General features: G+C 45.7%; 1 protein-coding gene across 3 annotated transcripts in view; it reads left to right on the top strand.

Moving 5' to 3' along the window:
* The first annotated feature begins 7,294 nt into the window (after positions 1–7,294).
* The window catches only part of LRRC8D (leucine rich repeat containing 8 VRAC subunit D), a 53,167-nt gene continuing 49,120 nt past the window's right edge, over positions 7,295–11,341 (top strand). For all 3 annotated transcript variants that reach the window (XM_058842295.1, XM_058842293.1, XM_058842294.1), the window contains exon 1: positions 7,295–7,772. The gene's annotated coding sequence lies outside the window, so the exon portion shown is untranslated. The remainder of the gene's footprint in view (positions 7,773–11,341) is intronic.

The following is an 11,341-nucleotide window of genomic DNA, read 5'->3' as shown; positions in this document are numbered from 1 at the left end:
GGGAACGATGGGAGAGTGAGCATCCCCCCTCCTCATGCCCATGTGCCATGGGGCTGGGGGCTAAATCTCCCATGTTCTGGCTCAGCCTGGCCTGCTGACACATACCTCCAGGCACCTGCAGTGTGTAGGTGCCCTCCAGCACGGCTGCCATAGTGTGAGGCCAGTCTGCCTACAGCAGGCAGGAAAAGCACATGGCTTTCACAGGCTGGGGTCTTATTTTTTACTCATTAATTTTGGCAGAGTTTTTCCTTCTTTTCCTATATTATCTCTTGTAATTAAGCAGCAGTTTGGGTCTGCAGCTACTCCACACCATTGTGCTCATATCCTATGCTAAACAGCTGAGAATGAACACAAAGGCAATTTTTCCTATTGCTCTGACACTCGGACAGAAGGAGCAACCCTGCGGCAAAGATGCCGCTCCTTCTACCCTGCCCCAGCAGGAGATCCATCTCCATCCGGCCCGCCGGAGATCCGTGCGCCCCGCAGCAGCGCTCGGGCTTTCCGCGGGCTCGCAGCTGCATCCAACAGCAGAGGGAGCTCCGGGAGAGGAAGAGGAGCAGGCGAAGCTTGGCAGGAGCAGCCCCAGGAAGGAGGGAGGCGGGCAGGGGTGAAGAGAGGTAACCGCAGGTTGCTCTGCTGCAGCAGGTAGGGAGATTTTAACAGCATGAAGGGATGAGGGAAAAGGGACCTGAGAGCGGGAGTAGTTTGAAAGCAGCCAGCATGGAAACAAAATGACAGGAGAACCTTAGGTATTAAAAACCAAGAACGAGACAAGCAAAAGATACGTCTGGGTGCTTTTTCTAAGATTGAAGGCTTAGGGTAACTTCAGGGTATCTTGTACTAAATAGCTGTAAGGACGAGGAGGGTATCTTAGGTATCTTGTACTAAATAGCTGTAAGGACGAGGAGGGTATCTTAGTTACTTGGAGAATGTTTTCTGTGTATTCAAGTGCTAAGAGGTCTGCCTGTATTTTTTTCCAATGAGAGTGCCCCGTGTTGAACACTGTTGTCATGTCAAATTAATTTCAGAAAGTTTCAGTGACATTTTGAGAAACTCTGGTGCCATGGTTCACACCAGGATGAAAGGAAAGCAGTGAATCTGTCTTTGTGGCACCCACTGGAAGCTGATGGCCATTTCTGCTGGACTTGGGATGACAGCAATACCAGCCAGCCACATCACAGCCCCTACAAAGCCAGATCGTGGCTATGACTCTCTAGCCACAGAGATCAGAGCAAGGAAATAAACACATTGGTCTTTCCATCCCTTGTTCTCTGTGGTCCCGGGTGCAGCACAAGAGCAGGCATGATTCATTCTACAGTCTCTGGGCAACCCAAGGGAAAATCGCCTTCTAATTTCAGTTTCTGATGTCAGAACGTATAATTAACCTGACAAAGCAAAACGTTATTTTAGGTTAAGGCATGATCAGACCTTCTTTCTCCCTCTACCAATTTCTAAATGGTAATAAGTTGAAGGTGTTTGAGCCTGGGGGAGGTATGTGTTTTGTGGTGGCTATACAGTGTTGGCAGTGAATTTGCTGCTCTTATGCCACTAATACATAAAAATATTACCAATGCTTTCTCCAATTAATTTATATTCAAGTTAAATGCAGAGAAATCAAATTATTTGGACATTAGAATAACCTTCTTCCCTGTCATTGCATGTGTGTGCAACACTGCTCCTTTGTATCAGTCTTTGGAACAGTAGATGAAGCAGGTTTTAAAATTAGCATGCTGAATGCCATGGTGGCTGTGTGCATAGGAATACTTAGAATCCTGAAGGTGTGAATCCTGCACAGGAATACTTAGAATCTTGAAGGTGTATAATGTTAGAGTGGACAGTGTGACACTAGACTGACAGTGGATATCTAATTCTAGAAGCTTTAGTGACTGGAATACTTTAGTTCACTGTCATTTTATTTGAAAAAGTATTGGGAAGGGGATTTCAGGGGTGAATTGTTGTTGCTATGTTTTCCCTTGGGTAGAATTGATAGAATAGAGGAATTGATTTTGTTTGATCTATAATATGTACACATGACTAACAGAATGTGCTGCATTTAAAGTAAGAAGATTAATATAGCCCATTTCAAGCAAAATCAACTTCTTTTTGTGTTGGCAAGTCTGGCTTCTGTAGGCTCCCAGGCACAAAAAACTCCCAGCCCTTTTGCAGTTCTTGAGGTGGGAGAAGAGCTCTAGGTATCTCTGGGTCCCTGATTAAAGAGATCTCAATTTTAAAGTGTGAGTTCTATAGTCTCCTTCTGTAGAATGACTGGTGGTATCTTTGCTCCATGGTAAAATAGGAAGGCAGAGAGAAAATGCAGCATGTAAGATATAAATACTACTCCCTTATCCCTTTTTCTTTCCTGCTGTTTTTTGCCTGGTATTCCTCAAATTTGGTAGTTTTTCAGTGTTGGGGTTTTTTTGTTGGTTTTTTTTTCAGTTTTGGGTTTGGGTTTGAGTTTTTTTTGGGGAGAGGGGTTGTTTGTCTGGGTTTTTTTCTGATCTGGTTAGCTGAGTCCTTAATCTTTAGCCATTTGAATGACTGCAGATCAGTCATTTGCAGGCTCAAAGCATTTTGGTCCCTTTCTTTTTCCACCTGCTGCTCAGAAAGCTTTGCCCAGCTGAGCACCTCATTACACCCTTGTGGCTAGGCTATTTTAAAGAAACTTATTCCAAAGGAATAACAAAATCAGCAAGGTCTAACTATTGTATCTGTGTGATTGGGGAAGTAAAGGTTAAGTGCTAGCACAGGTACAGCTCAGCACTCTGAAGATAACTGGCTTGCCATTTCTTTAAAGGCCACCATTGTCCTAGATCCAGGTAGGGCACTTAGGTTTTGTGTCACTCCATTTGCACATGGAGCCACAGCCATTTTACTGAGAAAGCCAATTGAGATCTGAAGGGGAAAGAATGGCTTTCAGGCATGATTTGAAGGAAGAAATAACAGACTGAAATGTCCTGGGGAAAGCAGGGAAATTGTTCCAGAGAACAGGTCTGGACAAAGTGTGACACCTGAAAGCTTCTTTTCTTATCCTGCTAATTCTGATTATGACAGGTTTTTAATTTTTATTTCCTATTCAGTCTCCATGTTTAGCATTTAGCATTTGTGGAAAAGGTGGTGAGCAGAAGAGGCAGAGATCATAGAAGCAGTAAAGTGCAAAATTAAGAAAATAGGAAGAACTAAGTAGATTAAGTGGACTGGCACAGACTAACCCCCCCTCCCAGCCTTCCAGCTCTAAAGATCTGAAGGTACTCAACATCTCAGCAGCAATTCCTGCCTGGGCTCTGAGTGTACAGATCCGTTACCAGCCACTCCATTTGACTGACGCAGGCTCTATCTTGTGCTAGCCAAGCAATGCACAACCATATTCTTGCTTCTGCTAAAATATAGTCCTGTCCTGGTGACCTGCTGGGGAGAAGGGCAGGTTTGCCTGCAGCTCAGTTTATGGCCTTCCTGCCATGCCTCCCATCTCACATGATGCTGCGTTTTGTGACTTCATAGTCCTTTATTGATAAGTACAGAATGAAACAGATTGGCCATCTGTTTGTATATCCATTGGATGAAATTTGAGTACTCATGAAAACTAGGTCTTCTGTGTAATCAGAAGCAGCCAGCATGTGTTCCTGCCATCACTTGAAGAACTTTTCTGAGCTGTAGTGTGATAATACACACTTCTTGCAAAGCCCACCATCATGGCTGCTGCTCTTGTATTTTGTTTCAAAACACAAAGGTACTTACTAAGAATGAGGCCTCAGCCCCCAAATTTTTAGAAAGGGAACTGCACATTGGGTGGCTAAGATATTATCACAGAGGAAGTAAAAAAAACTGGTGAGCACATTGTGGAATTCTGGATGTAAGTAGAAACTGCTGTTTATCTGAAACAGTCATTCACACCTTTTTTCAGCACAAAGTAAACAGTGATTTTTTTGTCCATCAAGGAAGTTCAGAAGTTGGGAGAATCCCAGCCAGAACAGGTTGGCTCACAAGGCCTCCAAGAGTCACTGTGTTTTTAGTACAGAGGCTGTTGTGCCAGGTGTTTGAAGACAAGCATAATAGCAAAGTATCTTCAGAAAAAGTGGTAACATGGGTCTGAATAATTGGTTATAATGGAGTTATATAATGGCAAAGAAAATTGGTTAGCAGGAATTTAAAAAAAATAATTGATGGACTTACAAATGAACTTAGTGGGGATGGGATTTTACAATGCTTTTTATATTGGAAAACCATGTGTTTTTCTTTTCTTCAATCTCTTTGGGGTTGTCAGTAAAAATGTATCTAAAGGAGGATTGTCTGATTATTTGATTAGACTTTCTGAAAGCTTTGGCAATTTGTCCTAGTGGTGGGCCAGACTGGGCTGCAGCAGTCTGGTAGCACAGGATCACAGCCCTTGGGCTTGTCCTTCCCTCTCCTCTCTGGAAGAGCAGAGCCCTTGAGCCCCACACCCCACGGCTGGCTCTCCACAGCCAGCTGTGGGCACATGCAGAGCAGGCCCTTGCCAACATCTGCATAGCTTGGACAATAAACCAGCTGCCAGCACATCACCCAGTCGTGCCTGGAAAGCCAGCCTTGCTGCCAGCATGGCAGGCGCGTGGCACAGGGGTGGCACTAATGGGTGTGGGGGGTGGCAGTGGCAGATTGGGGATGACAAGTCTGACTGCATCCCCAGCCCTGCCTTCCTGCCCATGTGTCCTGGGTGAACACCACAGGCTGGGCTGTTCAGCACTTGGAAACACTCTCTTGAAAATAGGTGGCCAGTAGCCAAGAGAAGTGACTCATATGCATCCTCCTCCTTATTTAAACTGAAGTCTTCCCCTTCATGCTTTGCCCATTCCATGAAGCCAAACTGCCCTGTTTCTGGAGAGGGGAAATTCCCTGTCTGTCTCTCTCTTCTATGTAGCCATCTGCACTTCTTCCTGAGTAACTACTACCTCATCTACTTCTTAATCATAGAATCATAGAATGGTTTGGGTTGGTAGACATCTTTTAAAGGTTATCTTGTCTAATTCACAATATCAAAATTCCCCTTCATCTTAAATTTGCTTGGGAGAAAAATTTGTCAGCCCACTCGAAGCCAGGACTGAAATATTTCCCAGTATGGAATTTTCTCACTGTTTTCTGAGGAACCACTGTCACACTCTATTTTTGACACCATCTCTGATGTTCACCTTCTGCTGGTGTTCCTTTAGCACCTGGCTCCCTTGGACCGAACTTGGACACCTGCTGGACAATGCCATGCAGGTATATATGACATGCACACTATGGCTGTTCGAATGGAAGAAGGAAACAACTGGAAATCATCTCAGAATAAATGGTCAGTTTTCAACCTGGCCAAAACTGTAACTCTATTGGAGGGCTGATATTTTCTGAACATTTTTAATGATATGAGATTGAGGATAACAATAAGGCTGGAAAATATGACATTTGGCTACTCAAGGAATTTGAAAAATTGAAACTAAAATGCAGTTGTAAAACCAAACAGGATTGGTTTATCCTGTGAGGCATATGGCTGCATTGCTATTGCTTGTTAATGTAATCCCTAAACAATATTATTTTATTCAATTGTAAAAGGCCAATGTCAAAACCTTGCAAGTGGAAAAGAGCCATTTTACCCCCACAGCCTCCATTTTTGGGCATATTTTCTATCACCTAGAGTAACAACAGTTGGGGTTTTTATTTTCCCCAAACTGAGCTCTTTTAGATTCATAATTCTCCTCTTTTCTGTCCTGCCTCAGCATATCCTAGGTGGTCAAAGCCAGAAGCAGAAATCTAGAAAGAGCTGCCCAGAAGTACCCAGACTTGCGCCTGGGGAAGACCAAACCTAAAACAGTGCAAGAGGTCTCTACTAGAAAAGCTTGAAAGAGAGAGTGTAGAGAGGTTTAAATTAAAACCCATTTGTGTTACCTTTAAACACATACCAAAGCAAGTGAAAAAAAACCAAAAACAAAACAAAAATCCAAACCAAAACAAAAACCAAACAAGCAACCCAGCATATGTTCTGTAGGAGGTAAGTCCTTCACACTTGTGTTTGCCTTGTCAGAAAGGGAATCTTAATTGGATCTGGATCTGCCCAGTTCCAGGTGTCTTCTCTCTCAGGTCTCCAGAGCCATTTGTTTGTTTTGTTGGTGTGCCTCAGCTTGGCAAAGGATCTTGATTGCTAAGTGAATGTGGATTCAGCCAGCTCTGACCAGCTCTGGCATCTGAAAAAATCCTTTTTTCTTCCGCTTGAATTTCTCTGCCAGCTGCCTTCGAGTCAGGATTTCCCAGCCAGCAGCTCTTGTTATTATCTGTTTTCACTTGCCTTGATGTTTACCAGATTGGACTGCTTTTATCTCTATTAACTCAATGTGGAGCCCCAGTATTACACACCCTATGTGCCTTGGCCACTGGGTCAGGGCAGAAATAAGTAAATAGATAATAAAATCACCTTATTGAGAAAACAGTGAGGTCTAAAATGCTGGCCAAAAATAACAAGTGATGATGATCTCAGGGAAGAAAATAACTGGAAGGCCAAATGAAGGTATTAAAAATCAAAGCTTAAAATAATTGACAGCTCATTAGACTAAATCTGAGCTCTGCTAAAATTCCCTACCAGATGAAAACTCTGGTATGAAAATAGTGCCGAACAGCTGAGAGCAGGACAAGCTGGCCTGATTTTTTCTGGTCTCAGAAGTGAATTGTGGTTTCATTTGTAACCTTAGATGCATCATACAGTCATTTAGACCAGAAGGTCTGGTTAAAACTGCATCTAAAAATATAAAGGGGAAATTCTCAATCTTTAAGGGGCCATAAAGCTAATTTGAACAAGCACAAAAAGATCACTTCCATTTCTTTCAGTTGTTGAAAACATGGGGAGGAAATAAAATATGGAAAAGATGAACTCGTATTTTTTTTTAATGCATTTTTGATCAAGACCAATACGCTTTCAAAGGTAATAGATTACATCTAGTTAAAAAGACCTGCAGGTCTGATCACGTGTCGGCTTGGTGTTCAAGAAATATTTAAGGATATCAGATAAGGATACCGGCTCTTCAGTTAAGGAAGAAAAAAAAACCCAAAAAACTAGTGGTTTTCGGGGTGAGGATCAGGCTTCTTCCTCAGTGTCCTGCATTCAGCCTCTGGAGTCGCAGTGGAGGAATCCGTCCCTGCGATCCCAGCGGTGCCGCCCCCGCCCAAGCTAAAGCTGCCTTCGACTTTTTGGTTCTCTCAAGGGTTCAAGATAGACAAATAAAATAACTTTCCTCTTTCCCCATGATAATATTTTAATAATTAAACCACGCAATTTGAACTTGTCGCTGTTTTATTTGGCTCACGCACTACGTTCCATTTACCTGCGCACCGAGAACACCCCTCGGGCTTTGCCGCCCGGCGCTTGGCTCCTAACGCGCCCCGCGGACACGTCCCAGCGCCGCGGTGCAGCCCAGCGGCCCCGGCCCCGGCCCGCGGGCACCTGAGCGCGGCGGCTGCGCGGGGGGCGAGCGGGCGGGGCCGGCCCAGCCCGGCCCTCACATGCGCGGCGCCGCGGGAGCCATTGGCCGCCGCCCCGCCGGCCCCGCCGCCGGCAGCCGGTGCTGTCCGCACGCCGAGCCATGCGGGTGCGCGCTGCAGGACGCTGCTAGGAGCCGAGCCCGCCCCGCCTGTGCCCGCCCGCATGGCAGCGCCGCGGGACTGACCGCCGCCGAGAAGCTCTGCGCCCCCGCCGCACGCACGGCACGGCTCGGCTCGGCTCGGCTCGGCCGGGCGGCTCTCGGGGTCCGCAGCCCAGAGCCGTCCCTGAGGTGAGGCGAGCGCGGGGCCGGCGGGAGGCGGTCGGGCAGGCGGCGGAGGGGCCGCGGGGAGGGGACGGCATCTTCACCGCACCCCGCCGCTCCGTCCCCGCGCTTTCCGTCGCGTTTCCCTTTATCTTTTTCTGCGTGCAGACCGGCCTGGACCGGTTCGCTGGTGCTGCCGCCAGCGCCGGTGTGCCTCGGCGGCACGGCTGCCGGCGGGACCCCGCGGGCGGCTGCGCCCGTCGCGCTGTTCTCCCGCGGGATGCGCATCCACGCAGGACGTGCCCGCATGGGCGGGGGGGCAGCGGCGGGGCTGGGAGCACGGCGTGGTGCTGGGGAATGCGGCTGCAACCGCCAGCCCCTTTCGAGGCCGGTGGGGTTGGATCCGGCCCCTCTGGGGGCCGCCAGCTGTGCGGCTTTTGTGCGGGGTCAGCTGTGCTTCGTGTTGGAGCACAAGCAGATTAAAGGGGCCCAAGCCAATCAATAAAGCACATCTTCGGGGCAGAACCAGCCCTTGTCAGATAACCATCTCTGTTTTTTTCGAGGCGCGTCTCTTCCCTTCCCCCTGCTCCCCAGTACGTGGCAATACCGACTCCCGCTCCTTTAGGATCCCTGAGCCTGGCATAGCAGCTCCTGTCTTGCAACCTCCATTTCCCCCGTCACAAGTGCTGCCACTGCTCTTAAACAAACACGAATTCAGGCGCAGAAGGCTTGTGACTTTGCCCAGCATCCTTTAGGGGAGCTGGTCTGCGGTCACTGGGGGGGATCCAGGCTCTGCGTTTACAGCACGCCTGCAGCCCGTGGCACTTTCTCCTCTGGACGTTCCCAGTGTGTAAGAGCCATGAGATAGGTTACTCAGACTTGAAAATGGAGGACGGTAGTGGTGGTGGTGTTGTTTGGTGGATAAGTCTTAACAGTACTTCCTGTAATGGTGGTGCTGAAAGTGATGTTTTACTTGACTTAACTGCTGGTGCAGAGAGCACTTTGGGGTGCCTGCTACTTGTAAGCTTTGTCAGTTACAGCTTTAAAAAATCCCCAAACACTACAGGGAAGTATTTGGGTATTTTTCAGCATTGTGTCTGTCACCGTGATAGGAAAGGGTAGTATTTTCTGCATCTAAAACTGAAGGTGGGGAGTGACAATGCTTGTTTGTTTGGGAGAGAGGGCTTTAGGATGCGAGAAATTTGCATGAGCAGGGCTGAGATTTTAAACCCACAGCTCTGAGCTATCAAAAAAACACTCTCATGCCAGATGGGGTAGTGAAGTCCCTTTCTCTTGTGTTTTTGGTTTTTTGTTTGTTTGTTTTTTCTTTTATTTCTGTCTTGTTTGTTGTTTTTGGTGGCGATGTTTTGGTTTTTTCCCCTCACCTCTTCCTGTAGGCAAAGGAAACCATCTTTCTTCAAACTTAGGGTAAGGTTAGTGTCGTTTTATTTGTTCTTGATTGCCATCTTAAATTGATTTACCAAGCCTTACTTGGGGCCAGGATCCTCTTTATTCTTTGTGTCTTACAAATTCTCTATAAACCTTTTATTGTTAGTTGAAACTGATTTATGGGGTCCTGACCTAGGAATTTGCTTCTTTGGCTGTATTTTTTTTTACACAGTTTTCTCCTGTGTCTCTAGACAGGCATTGCCTTTATAGTAAACTCATTTGGTGCTTTGCCTGTATCTTGCTTTGTGTCAAAAACACTTGTCTGTTTGCTGTGTCTGTTTTCTTGCACATAATAGCAGGGAATATTAAATAGATGCTTTCATTTGTAATTGTGATTACTTCAACACAAAAGATTAAAAGTTTACAATGGCTATATGAGGTTATGTGGGGAAGGGAGCAGTGTTAAGCTGTCATTTGTTTTGTAAGATCCAGGTATGCACAATAGATATCTCTACCAGTCTTGACATCCTTGAGGGGATGGTAATCTGTCCGGTGTGTTGAGATCTGGAAAAGGAATTCTAAGTAGCAGTACCAGCAATGAAGAAAGACTGTGTGCTGCAGTCAAAGGAAGGTAATTATTAATAGGAGCCAACGTCTATAATAACAATGCAGAGAGAGTGAAAGCACTTGGATGCTTGCCCTGGAAAAATTAACTAGTGAACATTGTAGTAACACATAGCTGTACACCTGAAATGTAGTTTTTGTATTCCAGTTATTTCTTAGCCCTTTGTGCCTGTTGTCTCCTTCTCTTTTGTAGCAATACATGAGCGGTGGTACAGAGATACCACAGCTCTGTCTCCTGTTTATGGACAGTTTTCTTGACTGCATTCCTGGATAGGGAGTAAAAAAGCTAATGCTGTTAGTGCTGGGCTTGCAATTAGTCCTGCCAGTGACAGGAGAATAAGAGAATAAAGGGTGGTGGCGAAAAGGGTATGTCCGCCCCTGTGGTCAAAAGCACTTGCAGCTATGTGTGTTGTGGCTTGATGCAATTTTATAAGAAGGGACTGTACTGAAGTTTCCTGGGTTGAAGTTGGTTCTTTTAAATTCCCTAGATCTTCCCATTTCTTCTGTGTATAGAGGTCCCCTTCAAAGTCTTTTAAAGGCAGTGGCAGTAAGTGGGTTTTGGATCAGGCCCTGTACACAGTTTCTGACCTGCTGTGTGCTCTCTGATGGCACCAGCGGCTGCGTCAGGTCCTGCTTTTGTGGCGTACTCGAGGGTTGGCTTGGGCTGCTGTGCAGACAGAGTGCTGACTCAGCATCTCAGCCCAGGGTCTCCCTTTGCTTTCTCCTGCACCTGTAACAGCCAGAGGGGAGTTTTGGCACTGATACATGGGCACTGTGATCACTGAGTTACTGTCCTGAGGCTTGAAGCACTTAATCTGTGTGTGGCTGCTGAAGGCTGTTTTGCTGAGAAGTAGCTTGAGTCACAAATGGGGGAACATGAAGGAACTCAGTAAACAAGTTTCTCAACTGGGTGCCAAAAAAAACGGGAGTTCCAGGGTAAGTATTTCACAAAATAATGAACTCTGAAGGTTTTAATTTCCTTTCAAAAAGCAGCCTTCATCTTCCAATTCACAAAGTTGCTGTAGATCCCTAAGTATCATAAAACATGATTAGCAATATTTGTTATATGCAAACGTTACATATAATAATACAGTAACATTAAGTGGAAAGAAAAAAACCTGTAATTTCAGTTTCTGCTATTTAAATTCTTCCATTTCTTGCTAGCATTGAAATAGGGCTGCACAGTTCTCCTTTTGTGTTTTTTTTTTTTGTAGATTTATTTATTTATTTAGTGTCTCTTGGTGGTGGGAAGATTATATCCTAACCAACATGAAAAGAAAAAGCTCTTGCTGTGTTAAGAAAAATGGAATTATTTTTCCCCAGAAACCTTACATTTAGATAAAGACTTGTCTGTGCTTTTGCATAACTGACATTTCAAGCGTTGTTTTAACAAGCAGTGAAAAATCTGTGGACTTCACCAGGCTAAGACTTGTGTCCATGACTAATTTTCCATGTATGTATCATTTCATGAGTCCACATGCATACATGAGGCTCTTTGGGGTCACGTTAGTGCTGCTTAATCCTGGAAGTGTTTATTCTTGGCTGTGATGATGAGCTGCTGTGGGTCCACACAGGGCTGAAAT

The sequence above is a fragment of the Poecile atricapillus genome, chromosome 7 (genome assembly GCF_030490865.1).
Source record: "Poecile atricapillus isolate bPoeAtr1 chromosome 7, bPoeAtr1.hap1, whole genome shotgun sequence".
In the NCBI taxonomy this organism is placed as follows: domain Eukaryota; kingdom Metazoa; phylum Chordata; class Aves; order Passeriformes; family Paridae; genus Poecile; species Poecile atricapillus.
This window is presented reverse-complemented; position numbering and strand designations above follow the sequence as displayed.